The sequence below is a fragment of the Manis pentadactyla genome, assembly GCF_030020395.1.
Source record: "Manis pentadactyla isolate mManPen7 chromosome 15 unlocalized genomic scaffold, mManPen7.hap1 SUPER_15_unloc_1, whole genome shotgun sequence".
In the NCBI taxonomy this organism is placed as follows: Eukaryota; Metazoa; Chordata; class Mammalia; order Pholidota; family Manidae; genus Manis; species Manis pentadactyla.
The window spans coordinates 3,340,515-3,362,232 of record NW_026644588.1 but is presented as its reverse complement, the minus strand read 5'-3'; the positions used below and the strand labels follow the sequence as shown (position 1 = coordinate 3,362,232).

Genomic DNA, 21,718 nt, shown 5'->3' with positions numbered 1-21,718 from the left:
TATGTCACAACTGATTGTATCTTCAACTCTCTAAGTATTGTTGTTATTTTACAGATGAGGAGACCCTAGGCACAGCATGTAAAACCGTTCCAACTCACATCTCCCTGTGTTGCAGCATTAGAAGCCAAGCCTGTGTTTTCTGGCTATGAAGACAAGCCTCTTAATCACGCTGCTACATACGGAAAGGTAGTTTTCCTCTTCAAGTTCTCAACATCTCTACTTGCTTTTACTCAAATCTTTCTCCATTTTTAAGTAGTTTTATCTTCATGAAAAATTGTGATTGTGGCAAATTTGTAATTATGTCTATAAGTTTATTTTATAGGCCAATATTACTTAGGAATAAATATTTAAAGGTGCAAATAAGATGATACTGCATTGACTGCCATGAAACCCCTTAGAAAGATTATCCAAGGCCAAGTGTTAGGTTTATATGGGCAAGAATGGCTTGATATTCTGATGGGGACAAAAGATGCAATTGTCCTTATCCAAGGAGCACGTTTGTAATTGCAGCAACAACCAAAATCTGTATATCATAAAATGATGGGCTGATCTTTGGATTTTGAAACATGTATAAGAGATGAAACACTGTAAAATAGAGGCTAAATTATTATTGATTGCTTATCATTGATTAATAATGAATGACACTCTAGAAATAATGTAACAATTATTGAAATAGACTATATTCAAGAAAAATATTCAAAATAATATGCAGAAGGGATGGACATGAATGTATTGAATAAGTTTAAATGGTCGAATCGCTGTGAGATTACTGTTGACATTAAAATTTTTATTTTTAACAGAAAAATATCACTGGACACATTTGAAGCTGCAAACTGCCAAGTCCCAGATTTTTTTGGTCTGAAACCCTCAGTCATATAAACTTCTCCCCAGGTAGTCATGGCCTGATTTCAGGAGGGACGATAGTTCCACCAAAATCCATAGACCAGAGTTTTTCCCTTACTGCAGATGCAATAACTACATCTATTAATCACATATATGCCCAGTTTAAGGGGAGAAAAAGATGTTTATACTGTAGCCATTGCCTCTCAAACATCATTTCTCTATAGAAATATCTAGATATATATTATTAATTAATTTTGTATTAATTATTAGAATTGTCTGTTGACATACATGATTTATAAAAATTAATATAAATTTTTATGAGTTATATTTATTAATCATCACATGAAAAGAAGTTTTATATCAATACCTCTACTATCCTGAAAAATAATGTTTGTGATTCTTGTAGGGTGGGTGAATCGCACAGCTACAATCACAGAGTGACTTATATTTTAGATGATATTAGAAACACAGGCCGAAACACCAGTCATCCCCATCAGGGTGGTTCCATTAAGTTATACTGAGGCATCAGGGACTGGTTAGAGTTAAGAGTCTCCAATCTCTCCACCAGTTCAGCACATGCCCCAGGAATTATTCCTACGTTGCAAAGGGAGTTAGCACTGGGCCGGTTCTACCAAGAGGAATCCTTTTTCTGCAATGAACACCTCTCCTCATCCCTACAAACTCCAGTCTTCATTGAGGGCTTCTCAGAACAAAAGTACAAAATACAAAATACTCACTAGACGCATGCTTGGATGGTGGGCTCCGTGAAAGGGTCCCCACAGCCAGTATGTATGTAAGAGGGAGACAGCCAGCCCCTAAGGGCTTGTCATTCTGTGACCTCACCTATCCATACCCACAATTACCATTTTACCTGTAGTGGAGATGACAGTGTGCTAGGGGACCTGAAAATACTTGAAAGCAACGTGTCCCAGTTCTCAACACCAGAAACAGTCACAAGTGTCTAGTGAGCACCTTCCAAAATACAGCTGGAATGTTTGGGAGAGGCACTCTCATGTCCATGCACCGGAGCATGTATAGGGGCTTCCAGGGAGAGAGCCAGAAATGCTGAGTTCAGGGCCATGAGGTTTCCCTGGATCCTCTGATGCCTTGAGACATTCTACAAAGGATTCTAACTCCCTCCTAGGTCTCAGACCCCTCCCGAGTCTTGTGGGGATGTGAGAGGATGACACGAAGAGACTGGGAAGGGTTTATTAATGGAGTAAGAGTTAAAGGAGGAACACGATGCCGAGAACGGATGCGTGAGAACATCTGATGGCTTTCTATGATGTGAATGGATGAATAAGTAAATAAATGGGAGAAGAGACGATATCCCATACAGAAGAATGCTGAATGATTTACACTCACTCAAAGAGGTGGACGATGTTTCTCAACCCCTTAAGTGTTGGCTGCATATAGACATTTCCTTTTAAAGAGTAGAGTATGCAAGGGGAGAAAAGATGAGGTTTCTGAGAGGAACTTCACACATTCAACCTTGGCCAGATGATCAAGGTCAAAACTGGGGTCATGTTGGTAGTATGCAACCTTGAGACCATGTGATGAAACATGGCTTTCCTCTGCGGTGTTCTTCCCCAGAAGACCTAACCCCAGTGTGACAATGAGGAAACCTCAGTGAGCTTTTAGGAGAGTAGGACTCGCCAGTAACCGCGGTGACTGTGCTGCTCTGTCTGACCGCTGTGCCTCAGACTGTCAAGAACATGAATGTATCCCTCACATCATGCTCTATTCTCTCAGGTAAAAAAGAAATTTGGTAAAAATAAAAAGCTAAACGGTACAAACACAAAAGAAAACTTTGGTGATTTCTTTTATACCCTGAGAGAGGATAAACTGGCCTCAGCATAGCACAAATTAAGAAATATTAATAAACATAAGGATCACTAAACCACAGATGAAAAATGTGCCAGTTATGCTTGGCGAGAAACATGAAAAGCAAAATCCTGAATTCCAAACGGAGAAAACTCATTGGATCTTATATAAGAAAGGGAAACACTAATCTGTGTTCTAGGAAGTTCTCAAAGCATGTGAGGAGGTCATGGGACACACTAGCCAAGGAGAAGGGGCTCCTGCTGGCCTGTAGGGAGACAAAATTTGAGCTCAAAAAGAAAAAAAATGTCAGCAATGGGTTGAGTTATACGAAACATATACAAAATCCATGCATTCATAATGCTCCTAAAATTCTCTCATATGATCTTGGAGAGCCTTTCAGCAAAAGGAAAGCTAAAATTCAAAATACACAATTTTTCAATTCCCAGTGAAGGAATGGAGCTAGGAAATTTTAATCAATGAATGACAAAACCATTAGGTCAGTCGTTGATGGATGGAGCATCCTGTGAAAATAAAGTGAAACCTTACTAAATGGAGTCAGGAGGCTAGAAGGGGGAGCCACACCACCCCACTCCCATTACAAGAGGCATTGTCAGTTACAGGCCCCAACAGGAATCTCCAACAGGAAGGAATCATCCATTACAGGCCCCAACACGGAAAGACCCCCACGGCATCTCCTACAAAAAAATTAACTGCTCGGCAATTCAGCCAACGAGACACGGTCATCACTAAACTGCTTCTCTCCAAAGGACTTCCCTTCAGAACAACCCCTCCCAACACCTTTCTTCTCCATAAAATATTTGACAGTGGTATTTCAATTGTTCTAGCTATGCTAGAAAAATGTATTTGCTGTTTTTATGTCACAGGGACTAAATAACTATTTGTGAAATTAGTTCCCAGTTTTAAAACAACTTGGTATCTTTAATAATTTGCATCTGTTTTATAATGATATCAAAGGGAACCATATTTCAAAACCTTTCTGTGATTGGGGAGATACCCTTTTTTTTTCCTGATGAATATGTCCATTTTGCTCCCTCGAAAATTTTACAAGCCACAGAACTTCCCATAAACAAGATGGATTCATGATTTTTTCACCTATAATCAGCTTCTCTGCTGTGTTCTGTGTGTCATGAAAAGTCCCACCATCAGCTCCTCGCCATGAGGCAGCGCAGGGACACTGGACAAGCAACATGATTAATTTTCCCTGCCTATGTTGCAAATGCCAACATACAAGCAGTATAGTAAGAACAGAAGGGACTCCATCTGAAGGCTGAGATTCTATTTCAGAAACCATGGAGTCAGGAGGTGTAAGAGTCCTCATATGTTCTTCGGCAGTCAGCCAACAACCTGTCGTAAGGCAGGGCAAGCAGTCCTAAAATGATATGTTTCCAAGGCTTGAGGGTAATCATTATCTTGCAAAAGAACAGGATCAATAAATTCCTGGTGTTACGTTTATAATGCAGAATATCTAGAGGACTGACTGGAGGGTGGCATACCGTCCATGCTGGAGACAGACGTCATGAGACCACATGTCAAGCCTGCATTTCCCCCCATTCCTCACCACCCTTTGCTGCATTCCTGAAAACCTAGAAAGTCAGAATCCTAAGCCCTTAAGGGCACCTCCTCTCTGAGGTTGCCCACACTACACTCCCCTTTCTTTGAGTGTGTTTTTAATAGCCTTAAACATAGACTTCCCACTGCTCAACTTGCTGTCTTTGTCACTGCCCTCTTCCAGTGGTGTCTTTGTTACTTTGCGATTTTATTGTGTTTTCCAGACTTAAGCACCAGTCTTCCCTCTGTGTCTTCTACTCCAGACAAGTAGGGAGGTGCTCTTGAGCTCTCTTATTTGGACTCGGAATTCCTGCTGCCTGGGGTCCCCAGACAGGACTGCTGCTGTTATGATCATGTTCTTTAGTAGCCTGCTCCCAAATCTTTGCCCTTGGGAAACTCTCACAGCAGAATTTCACTCCATCGAGTGCTCTGCGGCTCCCCCAAATCCTGGGGTAATAGGACTCAGTACCCACATCCTGCAGACCCAAGCGGACGTTGGGCGCCAAGTGAACCTGGCTTCAGGGGCTGGCAAGGGATGTGCACTTTGCTGAGCTAGAGTTCAATGAACTTCCCTTTCCTGCCTATCCTCTTCCTCGCTCTCTGCTGCCTGCAAAGCAGCTGCCATTTGCTGCTACTCTCACTTTAACAGATTCCTTCCTTGCCGGCCCTCCTCTGACCTGCTCCGGAGTTCTTTCTCCATCAGAAGCAAGAGCCCTCTCCTTTGCAGGTCAAGTTTCACCCGGTGCTCAGGGAGAAGTCTCCCCAGACTCAGCTGCCTGGCAAAACCCTCCTGGAGTCATGGAAGTCTGTGATTGAAGTTGTTTCTTGCCAACATAGCTAGTGAGCAATACCACATGATACAGGATAATTTACCTTATAAATATCCCAAATCTATTACAAACACCAAATCCTTTAAAAATGTGATGTTATACCTTTTTGTATTCATCTGTGTCCTATGCCAGGGCATTGTGCTCAGTTTAATTTGAAAATGTGTAAAATGTGCTATTTTCCCCATCTAAACATTTCAAGTGATCTATTTCAAGTGATCACAGTAGATGTTACGGTGGGTAGAAATGAGGCCATTGAAGATTTGACCATCCAGTTTTGCTTCTTTTGGATTGTTAGGAAAGACCATAAAACCTCAACACTACTTGTATTTCCTCAAAAGCACCATGACACTTGTGTGTGTGTTTGTGCGTGGAGAGCCTTCTGTCTGAAGTGCATCCCTTCTTTTTGCTTCCTGGGTGAATTTCCAGCCAGCTCTTAGATGGAACTACAACCTCCCCTGCTCTGATTTCATGGCGCTCTTTCGTGTGGATGGAGTCAGTCACCCCCCTTCCCTGAGCTCCATAACATATAGGATTTATTAGACTAAGTGTTGATTATGTGTTCATATGCTTGTTTTTGTCACTATTTATTTTCTTAAAGTTGTCATTATTTCCCTTTGCATCCCTTCCCTAAGCACATTGTAGGTGCATAGTTAATACTTGTTCAAGACATCAGTGAATAAACAATGATAAAAGAAATGAACCCATTTGATACTAGACATTACAGGAAGGAGCTTATAATACCCTGTACCCAGGGGGAGACAAGACAATTTGTATTTTATTTTCCCAGGTTCAGCTGTCCAGACAAGGACATGTTACCCTGAATGCAGAGGAAGTAAAAGCATTGTCACTAACTAGCTTCACGTTTGCCTAACATTTACTGAGCCCGTGCCGTGTGCCAGGACCCATGAAGGACACTTGCACGTTCATGCTCTAATTTAGACTCCCAGCAACCTCGTAAAAGACGTCTTGTTTTCTCCATTTTACCAATGAGGAAACCGGGACTTAGAAGGACGAAGTGTTAAGGCCAAATGAGAAGTGCCCCAGGGGTCCAAACCCGGGGTTGTAGAGCTGGTGGGATCCATTTCCTTGCCTGGGTCCTTAATGTCATTTCTGTCCCCTTTTTTCTTGGCCCCAGGCTCTGCTTCGGCTTTTTGGTTTGGAGCTTTGGGAGGCCCTGTGAAGTTCCTCTGGAGTCTGTGAAGTTCCTCTGGATTCTTTGTGGAGGGGGCAGCATGCGCCAGTGGTCAGGGCAGTGGTGAAGGTCACAGTGGCGGCGGTGGCGTTGAGAAGGAACAAGGCCAACACCGGACGACTTGCTCTCAGGCTCCAGGAAGAGGGTTCTGGGTGGTCCAGCCCAGGTGGCCAGGGAAGCAAACGAGACAGTGATTAAAAGACAGGCACACTAGCCAGAGTGAAACCACCGCTGGCAGGAGGTCCCTGTGCTGGACCTTTCTGGTAACTGAGGGAGGGGCAGTCGGGGGCGTCCTGGCGTTCCCCTGCTCTGGGACTGGTGAGGTCTTTGAAAGGCTTGGTGGTAGGATGGGGCTTGCCAGACAGGTAATAACGAGTGCGACTGACCGGGCCTCTCAGCTCCAGGTGGCAGCCACTAATTTCCCACCAGTTGTCGCCAGGAGAATTTTGGCCATATTATCAGGTTTTATAATTTTTTGAGAGAAGCCAGATTTTATGTTAAAGTTCCAAATGTTAATGTTGAATTTAAAATTAAGAAGAGGACACTCCCTCCCTCATTCTGGCCAGACAAAATAATCTTCAAGAATGTCGCTCTGCTTGGTATTTGGGGCCGAATGATTCTTTCTCTGGAACTCACCTACACATCACAGATTTCCTACACACACCCCCATCCAATACCGATTTTTTGTCGTTCTGCCAAAGAAAAGTGTCCTCAAATTTGCAAATAACTCCTAGGGGAACAATATTCCTACCCCCAGCCATGGTTTCTCCAGACTCATTATACACGATATTCACGTATCTGTGTTTCCTTTGCTGGGAATAATCTTGGGCCAAATGGGACACTTCAGACTCTTGGTAGAATCCTGTACCTCAGCCATCCTTCCTCTTACTCTGATTTCAGTGGGATTTTTTTTTTTTTTTAGTAAATGCACCTGGCTTTTGGTTATAGGCGAATCAGGAGGTGGTTAGCTGGCAGGATTACCTGGAGACTTTTGTGAATCTCACACCTTTCTTTGGCTGTAGCAGCCCCGACTCACAGCAGGTACTCAGTCCTGAGGCTCTTCCCAGGAGGCATCGTGCGCTAAGCCGGCAGCATTCCTTCTCGGAAGTCCGTTGTCATCGGCCGTGCCTGGAGCTGGGGTTGGGTGATGCGTGCTCTTCAAGGGGAAGTTCATTTTCTGGAAAATAGTTCAGTCATGTCTAAAAGTGTGTGTCCATCTGTGTAGAGATAGATGATCAGAAATGTGCACAATTATATTATTTCTATAGCTAATTCTAACAGCTGAAAGTAGTAAGAAGTGTTCCATAGTAGGAGAATGATTAAATAAATTTAGATTTAGCCACAGGATATAATAATAAACAGCCCTTTAAAACAATATTTATGAAGAATCTTTAATGACATGGGAATATGACATTAATCCAAAGAGAAAGAATATAAAGTTATGTATATGCATATAGTTATATGTATACCTATTTTTATAGGTATTATTCTTTTTTACAATTATCTGTCTTTCCAATTCTACAGAAAAAAAACCCCAAGTATTTTTTAAAAGTAAGCTTTTTACTTCAGAGTAGCTTTTTTTTTCAAAGAAAAGTTGCAAAGATAATTTCAGTTCCAGTATACAGTATCCAGTTTCCCCTATATTTGTATTACTGTTTAAAATTAGAATAAAATAAAAGCTTTTTTAAAAATGATTAAAAACTTCCTGAGGCTAACATCAGAAGATAACGTATTATCAGAAGATGTCTTAATTAGGTTATTTTAAAGGAGGCTTTTAAAGGAAAAAAGTTATGTTCTTCATTAAAAGGCTTGTGTGACTGCCAGTTACTTCGTTACTTGTTTGTACTGCTGCATTTAACTGCAGTTCCAGGCATTTCACATGGACTGGATGGAGCGTTAGAACATTTAGAAACCCTCTGTCAACATTGCTACTTGTCCTAAAGTGATTGGAATGAATCTGTTATTTATCACTGACTGACTTTGGACTTGATTCCAAAATAGATCTGTATTTGAGACAAGAGAAGCTATTCATCCTGCCTCTTTGAGTTAGATATTTATCTTTTTTAAAACTTCCTTAGCCATAAAAAAGACAGCTTTATATGAGTCTGTAACGAATACGAGTTTAAGATGCAGTCACCTTCCCCAGCACCCCCAACCTTCCCCTCCAGGTAGAGCTTGTCTTGGCTCCTTCCACGGCCTGCAGGCCTGCACGGCTGTCTCCAGCTGGACACATGTCACGGCACAGCCACACGGCGGCCGACACCTGCCTCCTGGTGTCCTTCCCAGAAGCATCTCCAGGGCTGGTCCATCTCTGTCTCCAGAACGGCCTGGGGGGCCGGGCAGGTGACGGTTCGATTGGCCAACATGCCTGATGTTCTCTCTGGGAAAAACTTAAAAACATATACTCATGACTCTTGTGGAATATCCAGAAAATACAGAACAGGCACAGGAGGAAACAAGAATCACTCATCAGCCACACCCAGGAAAGAACCCCTGGGTATGCTTTCTTTTGTATTCATTTTTCCCATTTTTTTTATTGTGGTAAAATACACGCAACATAAAATTTGCTGTGCGGCCATCTTAAATGCACAGGGCAGCCAACTTAAGCACACTCATGTTGCTGCGCAGACACCACCGCCATCCCCTCCAGAACCCCACATTTTGCAAAACCGAAACCCTGTCACCATGTGACCACAGCCATGGGAAATGGATACCGGTGTTTAGAGTAACCCGACTGAGGTCACCAAAGTTAGCAACTACTGCAACATTTCCTCTGAGAGTCTGGTGGTGAGGACAGCATTCTGCTGCCCAACCTTGGCTTTTGTACCACAGGGAGACAAGATTGCTCAGGACAGGCTGATCAGAGAGGTGGGGACAGGTGTGCGACCACAGATGCCCCCTTACCGGTCACAGGGCTGCAATCTGTGCTGACCACTGCTCTTCACATGCCCTACTCGTCTGCAGGGCTCCATGCAAAATGCCAAGCCTGGGAGGCCTAAACAACCGGCATTTCTTGTTTCCCAGCTCTGGAGGCTGGAAGTCTGAGGTCAAGGGGGCAGTCGGGCTGCGTCCTCCTGAGGCCCCTCTCTCTGGGTCCCCCCATGGACTGTCTTCTGTACCAGGACAGGGAGAAGGACATGTCTGGGGTCCTTCCTCTTCTTGTGAGGACATGAGTCCCACAGGATTGGTGTCCATCCCTTGACCTAATTCAATCTCAATCTCCGCATGTCATACTCCTTTCTTATTTCTGTTGGAGCTCATCCCTGCTTTCACACTTGGTGACATGTGGTAGTGACACTGTCACACATTGACTTGTATGAACTTGAGTCCCCTTCTGCAAATAAGGAGGTGGATGGCAGCTTTTTGTTTTTTTTTAACACTGAATAAAAAAATTTCTTTATTAACAGTTAACTTTGCTGTTGGTGGACACTGTTTGCTAACTTGAACAACTGCCTGTTACTACTTGATAAGCAGTTCTTTTCAGACGCTACTCAGTAAGGTGGGTCAATACAAGAGAACTAAGATTACAAAAACAATTTGGGAAACTGAGATCCAATTTCAGTGGCACATAATTAACATTTAATGTAATTCTTACTCGGTATCCTTCAAGTCTAATTCAGCCACTACAGTGGCAAAAGGAACAAGTTTATTGTGGTGCAGCAGCAGTTGCACAAGGGGCAAAACAGCATCATTTTTATCTCGACATATTTCACCCAAAATGTAAGCAGCTGAGGCAGAAATCAGCTGAACATGTGATTTTAGCAGCAAAGTTTTCAAAGGACCATAGTACTCTGAAGGAAGCACGTAGTCTTCTGTATAACATATATTTAATCAAAGAGACCCCAGGCCATCAGTTTTAGATGACTTGTTTCCATTGTCTCTTGGTTGCAGCAAGTACCAGGCTTGATGAGAAGAATCATTTCTTAACACATTCACAGGAACCTTAATCTCACCTAGGAAAACATCTTGGACCAGATTTCCGTTGTTCCACAAGTCAATCCCAATTTCTAGCTTTTCAATGTCCCCCTCTTCTACCTGGAATTGGGACTTTCTGGTATAACTACTGGATCTGGTTACCTCAAAATAAAAGACTTCATTAAACTGAGGATTGCTTGTTTTCTTCTTTACTTTTGTCTTGTTTTGGTCATTCCTAGAAGGGCCCACCAGGGAAACCGCTGCATAAGGGTCACAGCTTCGTCCATGTGCGAGAGGCAACCCATGACCTGCCTTGATGTGTACAGCAAGCTGCTGGCACACAGTTCCATTCTCTGTAATCAGTTCATTCCGTTTCAATTCAAGGTGAACTTTTCCCCGAACCTCTGAATTGGAGTCAACAGGCTGTAACAAAAACCAAGTTTCTTTGCCACTATGGTTACACAAGTCTTCTTTTTTGATGGCTACTTTTCCTATACGAAGGTCTCTTTGTAAAACATTCTTATAAACATAAAAAGACAAATACTGAAAAGTTCTTGGAATCTCAAAGTAAAATTCTTCACTGAAAAATGGGCTTAAAGATTTTTCAACAACTTGCGTACGATAAACTTCTTCCTGGTCCAAATTTATGGTGCAGAAACAATCTCTCATTTTGTTGGGCCCAAGATACGGTAATAAATTTTTTGCTTCACCTCAGGGCCGCTCCCCAGCGCCGGCAGCCGCCCGGAGCGGCAGGTTTTTTTTTTTTTTTAACACGTTACTGCTCTGCAAGATAACTCTATTGTCAAATCCTTTGATTGATATTTCTTATTAATTAAATCATCAGATTTCCTATTAATGAACTTTAATATTATTTTATTGATATATTGGGATGCGCAAGGATCTTGTGCTAGCCTGATGGCTTTTTTGTTGTTCTTCAATGCAATTTTTTATTTATTTTTAATGGGTGTATCGAGGCATGATTGATGTATATTTTAACAATGCACATGTTTGATGTATAGAACATGTGATTGGACACATATAATCTGTAGCCTTTTTAAAACACCTTCAAGCACATGCATTGTCCCTTTGCTCTTCCCAGGAGTCTATTTTGGGCATTTCATCTCCACTCTACAGAGGCGGAGGTGAAGGCTCCTGGTGGAGAAAGGATGGGGTCAGCGTCACTTGGCCTGGTCCAGAGACCACCCACCTGGGGCTGCGAAGAATCAACGTGTGTCGTGTGCTCCCTCTTGTGGTCGGAGTGGAGAAATTCCCTTCTGAGTCAAAGAAAAATAATTTTTTTCACCTCACAAACTCATTTTTTTTTTTTTCATTCAAGCATTTGCTGGTGCTCTACTGTGTGCCAGACACCGTTCAAGGCTCTTGAGAGCCATCAAACAAAACAGACAAGGATCCCACGCTTATATTTTTTGCAGAGGGAAACAGAATACCCCATCAACCTAAGTAAATTCATAGTCTACAGGAAGGTGAAAAGTGATTTGGAAAAGCAAGAAGGGTGGAAGGGAGGTCCAGGCGATTAGAATGCGTGAGGACAGGAGGTCAGGGAGGGCTTCCTGAGGTGGCATCTGAGCCACAATTAAATGAGAGGAGGAGCTGGTCAGGGATCTGCAAGGGAAACACAGCTCCACATGGGGGTGCTGCTGGGGCAAAGGCCCGTGGTGGGCGCATGCGTGGCCCTCGGTCACCTCCAGGGAACACAGGGTGGCGGGTGTGGAGAGAGAGGTGCAGGGTGAGCTCAGAGAGGTAAGCGTTGGAGGCAGCAGGTCATAGGGGTCCTGGGAGGCACTGCAATGACCCTGAGTGAGGTGGAAGGTGACAGGAATGACCCCACGTGGAGCACACTGCATCAGCAATTCCTTCCGAGCCTCCTTGAGAGAGCTGAGCCGGCCCTCCCGCAGGGGATGCCTCATCCCTCCAGCCTTCAAATAGTCTCCCTGGTTCTCTTTCTTCCTGGGCGTCAGGCCTCCTCCCTCCTGGTCTGGACCTGCATCTGGCTGTCCATGACGCCTGTCCTGGAAGCCCGAGAGGGCACTTCACACTCCGAGTGAGAAGGCTGTATTGAAAATGGAGTTTGCGGGATGGGGACCCTCGGGTTGTGCAGTGCACGACCTACACAGCTGTACATGGCACCCTGAAGTCCTTTCCCTGTGCTTCCACAAAGTTCTAGCTATGTTGCTTCTCTGGGAGGTGCGATGAGTTAACTTCTCTCCTCCAACAACCTGTAAGTCTCTGAGGACAAGAGAGTCAGAATTCCATCTGTGTCCTGGTACCCAGAAAAGGGGGCTGAAATCCTGGAGGCCTCAATAACACACTACTTAATACATATAATAAGCAAATTGGATAATTATGATTGGATTTCTATAAAAGGCCATATAGTAATGGCAGGGTCCTAGGATTTGGCACATAAGTATGTAGAGTCACCAAAGGATGTAAAGTCACAGGAATCAGCTAGGGAATAGTGGTATAGTCTTAGGAACCAGCCGGGTGATTGCCCCAGGAGCCTGCAGACCAGCTGGGTAATTGCGGTAGAGTCTCTGGAATCCACCCTCTGGCTAATTACCATGGAGTCAGGAAATCAGCTGTAACAGAAGGAACAGCGTCTCACTAAGGCTCGGATTGATGGGAACCTCTTCCCACATAGAAGGGCCCCCATGTGGACAGCGGAAAGTGACAAGTGTGGCCTGCTCTGCTGCATGCACCCACGCAAGGTGATTCCTTAAATAAAACCTCTCTTCTCACGCACTCTCTGCCAGGTGCCCAAAGTCATTTTTGTAACAAAAAGAGACTGATGAGCCGGTGGGGTGAGACGACTGTTATAGGCTGAGTTTTTCTCCATTTTACTATGAAAACTTTTCAAACATACAGAAGAGCTGGAAGACTTCTCAGCGAATACCCACCTACCCCCTGCCCAGGTTCGTCCACTGACAGTTTACTCCACCTGCTGCGCCTGCAGCTATTCACAGGGCCGTTTGGGGTGCCTTGCCTGGAAGCCTTAGACTGGGGTAAGCTTAGAGAGTCTTTCTTTTCCTTTGGTGTTAAAATTTGCATACAGTGAAAGGAAATTCCCTAATAGCAGCATTTTGACAATTAGCTACCCAACCCCCTACGGAGATGCAGACTAGTGTCATTGCCCCGGGAAAACTGTGCTGGCCTGGGTGGGGGGCCTGCAGAGTTAGCGTCTAAAGGGGCCAGAGTTGCCGTATTAGAAGCTGAAAAGTCCTGGGGATGGACGGTGGTGATGGCTACACAGCAGGAATGTAGCCAGTGTCCACTGCGCTGCACACTTAGAAATGGCCGGCATGGCAAATCTTACGGTATGTACATTTTACCACGATTTAAACATGAGAAATAAAATAATAATAATAATAATAATTTTATGGCATGGGGATTATTAGAGTCGTACTGCTAAAAAACAACAAAAACAGGCCAGATCAGGGTTGTGAGTCCCACAGAGTCACAGACCTAGTGAGGAGGGCGGAGGGGGGATCAGGATTTGAACTCGCATCTGTGTCACTGCAAGATCACCCACTTTCCTTCTCCTGCCAGTTTCCAACCTCTTCAGTAAAATCCCCAGGAGCTATAAGAATGACAGGTAGTAGTGTACTCGTGAAAACTAAAATGAGGAACAAAATGTGGCCTATCCATACCTGGGGTCCCATACAGGGCCTGCAGTCCTGGTACGGGCTACAAAATGTCAACGCATCGGGGGGTCCTCTGGGGGACGGAGAAGGTTTGGAACTAGAGGGAGGTGATGCTCACAGCTTTGCGAAGGTCCTACGTGTCACCAAATCGGACACTTTAAAGTGGTTACTTTATGTCATGTGAATTTCATCTCATTAAAACATAAAAACCACAGTTAGCACTTTCTGAGTATTCGCTCTGCAAGCCCTTGGACAGGCATGAATCTTAGGGGGGAAGGGTGGCTACCTCCATTTCTGGCGATGGGTATACCCGGTCACAGCGTCACGAAGCTGGCAGGCGGCACTTCTGAGGTCCCAGCCGAGGCTGTCTGGCTCCGGGGCTCCTCCTTTTAAAAGAGTGTGGCCTCCACTGCCACCCTCCTGTCCCGCAGAGCTCAGGCGGATCCGGGAGTCTGCAGCTCGCACTGCCTTTTTCTCGGCTGGCGGCCAGTCTCTGTGTGCCTGTCATGCTATAAATAAGATGGTTTGATTTTGTCCCACCTGCCGGAGCTAAACTCATGTACACAGCGGGACCCGCTCACCGTTTCCTGCCAAGCTCCATTCACAGCCTCACTGTTATATCCAGAGTTGCTGGGAGCCCCCCATGGTTTATGCTGCCTGAAAATGAGTTCTAAACTCCTCTGGACCTCAGGCCCTGACGGACTGGCCCAGCCCACCTCCCCAGCCCCATCCTCTAGCAGCCGCCCCCCTCAACAGCACCCCCCACATGGGGTGTTCGTTTGGGTCCCTCCACAGCTCAGCGTGTCCCCGCCCGAGGGCCTTTGCACATGCCATTGCTCCCGTCTGAAACTCCCTGCCTGCATCACCTCATCCTTCAGGTGCTGGTTTGCACCACTTCCTCCAAAATTCCTCATCACACCAAACAAAGGGACCTCCCCCCATTCTTTTCTCTCATATCTCTGTGATAATTTGTAACCAAATGGTGCTGTACCCTGGGGTCCCCGTCACTACACCGGAAAGTCAAAAAGCAGCCAAAGGAAGCAGCCTGAGTGATGCAAAGGGCACATCCTCTCTGGTATTCCTCCCCAAACCCACATCTCAGCCCAATCGTGAAGAATGTTAGACAAACCATGCAGAGGACGACAGAACACCGTCCCTGCCGGCTCTGCAAGCCTGTCAAGGTCATGGGAAATGGAAGGGCTGAGGGCTGCCCTGGATGGAAGGACACCGCATGTCACCTGTGATCCTGGGCCGGGGGGACAGTGTTTGTGGAAAACCTGGGACATCTGGAAACAGTTGTAGTTCAACTAATTGCAACATGCCAGCGTTGGTCTCTGTTCTGAGCAGGGTAAGGTAGGCCGGTGAGATGTCAGCATCAGAGGCGTTAACACACAGGGCAGGGCGATGTCAGGTAAGATGTCAGCGTCCGACACGCCGAGGGAAGGGTGCTGGGGATCTCTGTACTGTCTCCGCAGCTCTTCTGTAAGTCTAAAATGACTTCAAAATAGTTTAATAGAAAGTAGACATTCTAAGCACAAAGCAAGTGAGCACCAGCAGCCCCACCCAGGAGCACCCCCCAAAAGAATCAAAGGCAGGGTCTCACACAGAATTTGCACACTTGCATTCGTGGCAGCATTATTCACAGCATCTGAGAGGCAGAAGCAACCTTGGTGTCCATCAACAGGGGAATGAATATAAGCAAAATGTGGTCTGCCTGTACACTGGAGTATTATTCAGCTCTAAAAGGGATCGGAAATTCTGACACTACAACATGGATGGACCTTGAGGTTATTTATGATCAGTAACATAAGCCAGTTACCAGAGGACAAATACTGTGTGATTCCACTCGTACAGGGCATCTGGTAATCAAATCCACAGAGGCAGAGGGCAGAATGGGGGCTGCAGGGGCCCGGAGGACAGACAGGTAAGCAGGGAGTTAGCGTGTAACGGCGACAGAGCCTCAGGTCTCCAAGATAAACTAGTTTGGGAGATCAGTTGCACAACCATGTAAACTTAACACTTCTGAGCTTCACACTCATAAATGCTTCCAAGATAAATTTTATGTATTGTACCACAACCTAAAAAAATCTTAAAAACAAGCAAGACGCTGACCTGTACTGAGGTGCTGGAGGGCAGGGTAGTTCTTTGGTGAGGATGCGAACCCCCAAGAGGAGACTGTAGGGGAGCAGGGCCCCTGGGGGGTGTTGGAGCACCTGCGACCAGGTCCTGGTGATTTAGATGAGGTCACCAGGGGTCCCCAAGAAGGGATCAGTTCCCTTAAGGAGAGGAGGAGACCGTCTCGGGGCGATCAGCTGCACACTGGGAAGGCCACTGCCTCTCGCAATCCGGGTGTAAGAAGCCGTCTCCTCCGGGACAGGCGCCCTGATGGCCTCGCCATACCTAAGTAATAATAGAACCTGTATTTGAGGACATCTGGGCACCTGCCCGGAGCAGCTGGAGCACGGTGAGAGAGGAGGGCATGCCCCTGAGGTTGGGGCTCGCCGCTGGCTGGAGCCGGGCCTGCTAGCACCCACGCCGGGAGGCTGCCCGGCAAGGGGGCCGCTCCCCAGGCCTGCCTGAGGCTGGGGCCTGGGTGTGTGCCGGCGAGCGGGAGCCGGTGGGTCCCAGGACAGCGAGAGGGAATGACAGGGAGAGGCAGAGGGCGCGGGCGGCCCTGCGGTGGGCAGACCCCCACTTGGGGGTTTGGCACAGCCCGGGTGGGCCCATCCCAGGTAACAGGATGCCCTGTCTTTGCAGATACTCCGAGGGCAGAGATAGTCATGAGGCTGGGGGGCGAGAGGACTGCTTCCCAGGGAGGCAGGGGAGAGGTGGTCTTTCACGGAAGGACAGAGGTCTCAGCAGCACTTCACGCTGAGGACAGGGAGCAGGAACTCGGGGCGGGGATGGAGGGAGCGCAAGGGGAGGGGCTCTCCAGGGTTCCCACCGCCCAGGGAGACCAGCTGGACACCTGGGCCTGGGGACACGGTGGCCAGCACCGCACAGCACCAGGGTGCTGAGTCTCCCCTTCACCCTGAGCGCCTGGACGGAAGGCGGGGAGGGTGGACAGCAGCCATGTGCCCCCATTGGCTACCCTGCTCCCTGGGGTCCTCCCTCAGGCCTCCCCCAGGAGAGGGGTGTGACCTGGGGTGCCAGATGGTTCCTGTGATGTTAGGTTAGGCTGGACTGTTGCCCCCCTGAAATCGGGACAGTTGGAAAACCCCCAGAATGGTAAGAAAACCTGGAAGACCAAGGGGAGGGGGCAGGAGCTCAGGCAGAGGGGGCAGGGCTGCGGTGGGGGCGGGGAGGGCTGCTTCCTGCTCACACCAGCGAGCCCAGACTTTGTTTTTTTTTTTTTTACTCTCCTGTCATTAAAAAAAAAATTTTTTTTGGATTGCCTTTTTTAAGTAAAATTTTTATTTTAGAATAACTTGAAATGCACAGAAAAGTCACAAGGAGAGTACAGAGCGTCCCTCTACAGGCTTCGCCTGGCTTCCGGACTGCTAGCCTCCCGCGGGGACACAGGCACTGCTACTGACCCCGCGCTCCCAAGGGCCACATTCGGCCTGGACCAGGCACCTTGTAGAATGTGCGAGAGACTGGGGTCTGGGCTAAGGCAGATGTTTTTCTTCTGATTAGACCAGGGTCATGGGTTTGGGGGAAGAGAATCACAGAGGTAAGGGCCATTTCCACACAGGGTATCAAGGCCACACAAAGTTCTCGTGCATATTCACTGTGGGAGCCAGGGTCCCCCGGCTGAGGCCGCAGCTGTCAGGTTTCTCAACTGCAAAGGCACCGTTTCCCCCCATTTTCATGCTGTTCCCTTTAGTGGAAGTCATTGTGCTCAGTCCAACCTTCAGTTATAAGGAGTTACAATCCGCCTCCTTGTGAGGAGAGGATCTACATGAATTATTTGGACTTCCTCTGCCTAGGAGATTTGTCTCTTCTCTCCCATTTGTTCCATTTATTACTTTAAGTCAATCGTGTATTTCTATCATTTTGAACTCGTGCATATTTGTTTAATGCCTTGGTTATAATCCAGTACAACTTTATTTCTTTTGTTGCTCCAATTGTAGCTCTGCACTTTCCTTCTCAACATCTTTTTATGAAAATTTTCAAACAAAAGAAAGTTGAAGGAATATTCCAGTGTGTGTGTGGGGGGGGGTCAATTATAAGACGGGCAAAGGACTCAAATAGACATTTTTCTAAGAAGATATTCATAGGGCAAACAGGTACGTGAAAAGGTGCTCCACGTCGCTGATCGTCAGGGAAATGCAGATCAAAACCACAGTGAGACATCACCTCACACCTGTTAGAACATCCACAGTCAGAAAGACGATGACAAGTGTTGACGAGGATGTGGAGAAAAGGGAACCCCTGTGCATTGTGGGTGGGAATGTAAATTGGTGCAGCCACTATAAAAAACAGTATGGAGGATTCCTCCAGAAATTAAAAATAGAACTACCATCTGATCCAGCAATTCCACTTCTGGGTATTTATCCAAAGAAAATGAAATCACTAACTTGAAAAGATATCTGCATGCCCATGTTCATTGCAGCATTATATACAATTGCCAAGATAAGAAAACGACTGAAGTGTCCATCCATGGATGATGAAGAAAGTTATGGTACACACACACACACACACACACACACACACACAAAATGTAATTGTGCAAGGTGATGGACATGTTCACTAACCTTATTGTGCTCATCATATGGCAATATGTACATAAATCAAATCATTAGAGTGTATACCTTAAACTTACGGTGTTGCATGTCAGTCATATCTTAATAAAGCAGGACAAAAATAAACAATATTATAATGAACATCTAGATACCCACCACCTAGATTCAACCACTAATGCTTTGCTTTATTACCTCTCTGTGTCTTTGTTGATCCATCTTATTTTCTTTTTGATCCACTTCAAAGGAAATTGCAGACACACCACACTCCCCAGAACTTAAGTATGCATACCCCTGACTAGAGTTCCTATTTTTCTTTTGAGGTAAAATTTGCAGTGAAATGGAAAAATCACAAGTAGGCCACAAATGTAGACCCCTGTACAACGCAAACCCTGATAGCACACAGAACAATGCTATCTCCCCAGAAAGTTCCCTCAGCCCTTCTCTGTTGGCCCAGTCCCCACGCTCCCCAAGGCAGCCACGATCTCACTTCTGTTGCCACCATAGATGAGTTTTGAATGTTCTAGAACACCATCTAAATGGACTTACACAGTATGTACTCACAACCACCTTGTTAAATTGGTGGGTCTCGGGGAGTTTAAGTCTCAGGAAGCCCTTGCTGAGCCCTCAGCCAGGACCTACCCTGGTCTTCCATCAGGAGGGCTGGTCGGGAGGCCTTCCTGGAGGTGGTGGCATTGCCGCCTCCCTTCTGGCTTCCTTCCCATCTGCCTGGGCTGTTCTTTCTCAGCCTCTGCGGGCTCCTCTTCCTCCATTGCCCCTTCCATGCCGGTGCTGCTCAGCATCTGGCTAGACTAGAGCTTACAATCCAGCCAGCTCCAACCCACAGACAGGTTTTAATTGGCCCACACAGTATTTTTTTTGTTGCTGTTGTATTTGAATTCATTTTGACATTTAAAAGCTGAGGGATTTTGCTTTTAAAAATACCCAGATTTCTGTCTTCTTTTGGAAATTTGGAACCTCTGGTGATGCTGCGTCCCTCTTCCCACACGGCAAGCATTGCCTGGAACGGAATAGCAACAACCATGTGCTCCGAGCACTCCTCCACTGGGGGGTTCTCATGCACCCAGGCCCCCTGAATTCACACCCGTAGGGTTTGAGATGGCACTGGAAGGGTAATCAGCCAAAAGCCCTGGAAATTATCCGGGACTGCCCTGGAATGACCATTTGTCTTTCCCAGGAGGAACAGACCGAGGGAGCAAGGGCCAGAGAGGGCTAAGGAGAACTAATTCCTATCAGACAGCGTCTCAGGCTTCCCTTCACGACAGTACAGTCAGCACAGGCTAATGCGACCCTCTAAAGACCCTGGAAGCGGCCCTTCTGGGACCCAAACCATATGTGAGAGAGACAGAGAGATGGGCACAACAGAAAGCCGGGAGATTCAGCCAACAAATTTTCCTGAGGAGAGTGAAAGGGCGTGTTGTGTGTATGTGCACAAGTGTGTTTGCACACACGTGTGTTGCATGGTGGTGCACTGAGCTCCCCCTGGAAGCCAATAAAATCTACTGCTGCTTAGTAGTAGTTATTCCTCTTCCAACACCAGCCCACGCTGTTCTCTGGGATTCGAGATTCGGGTTTTTCAGGTTGCAGGTGAAGACCCATTAGCCGGCAGTGAAAAATTTAGGAGGTTGTGACCAGATTTTTATTTACAAAATAGAGTAAGCATAGAAGAGAAAACACACTGTGCAGGTCAGTTCTGCTTCATGAAACTTTTTGGATGTGCGTGTGCCAGATCATGATATACAATGTATTTCTCACCGTGAGTCCCGCAAGCTGGAAATCCACCGCCCTCAAATGTTATCTATACGGGGAGGGCTGGCCCAGGACCAGATGACGGGAGAGATAAAAGCAGACTGAGAACATTTGACTTGGTTCCACAGGCAATAGGGAGTCACTGAGTGTTCTAGAGATCCAGCGTCACAGTGAACACCAAGTCCCACCCACATACACATGTGCGCAACTGCACACATCGTTGTATTTGCAATTCCCCCATCAGCAAGTCCTGCCGGTTCCACAAACATTGGCTGTGGGCATGATGCAGGAGATTACCCAACCCAGGGCTTTTAGGACAGGTGAATCTCAACTCTTTCTCCCTCACTTTACAGATAGAAAAGCAGACACTCCAAAACGGGGACTCACTTGCCTGGGGTCACTTAGTATGACTCACAGCTGCTCATCTCAGGATCTTGCTCCTCTCCGGACCCGTGCAGCCCATCCGGTTGAGGGTGGTGGAGGACGTGCTTTCAGCCAGAACTGGAAGCAGGCTGGAGAAGACCCCCGGGAGTAACGTGAATGAGTGTGTGCGTGTGTGTGTGTGCACGCGCGTGCACGTGTGCAGTGGGGGCAGCTATCCTCACTCTCCCGTCTCTACCATTATCACCATCCACTCTCATCACCATCACCATCTCCACCACCGCCGTTATTTTCCCCCCTAGTAATGTGGCAACTCCCCACCCAGCCCTTTCTCGCCAATCAGAAGCACCATTGGGATGAGACAGGTGCGGTGTGAGCCTCCCCTTCCCCCTCCTGCCCATCTCATTCCCGCCAGGTGAGGCCAGGTGTGGGGTCTCCAGGGGCCGAAGTCTAGCTCCACAAGGGTTTGGGGAGCACCCCTGGAGTAGATTCCTGGGAACCTTGGTTGTAGCTCCGACGTGACTGCCTGGGTGGTGACGTCAACGTGCCCAGGTCCCCTCCAAGGGTCTCTTGGTCCCCATGTATCGGTGTGGCATCTGTGGGCCCCTGTGACGCTCAACATAGGTAATGGAAAATACCTGGTGAATTAAAGTGAATGGCAAGGGGCAGGGCATCCTTACGCGCTCTGAAGTAGTCCTTGATCGGTGGGCAGCGGCTCTCCAATACACGGCAGGCATCCTTCTCAGGACGGGAGGGGTCCCTGGAGAGCCCAGCCGGGCTCTTCTTCCGGAGGGAGGGGCCTCATGCAAATGGAAGGGGTCCTTACACGGTGCTGGGGTACACAGCGGAGTGGCCCATACACACAGGAAGGCTGTGTGTGGAAACTGCGTCCTTATACAGATTTAAAGGGTGGGGGGGGGCTATTACCCAAACGGAGGCGTCCTTTACAAGCGAGGGCTGTTTATTGCTGCAGCTGAATGTTATTTGCACGACGCCGTGAAAATTCTGGCGCCCCTAGCTCAAAAGGAGCTCCCCCAGGACCAAACGGGCGGT

General features: G+C 46.8%; 1 pseudogene; it reads right to left on the bottom strand.

Moving 5' to 3' along the window:
- Nucleotides 1-4,464: 4,464 nt before the first annotated feature.
- Nucleotides 4,465-12,101, bottom strand: LOC118911529 (ras GTPase-activating protein 2-like; annotated as a pseudogene).
- Between the last annotated feature and the right edge of the window lie 9,617 nt (nt 12,102-21,718).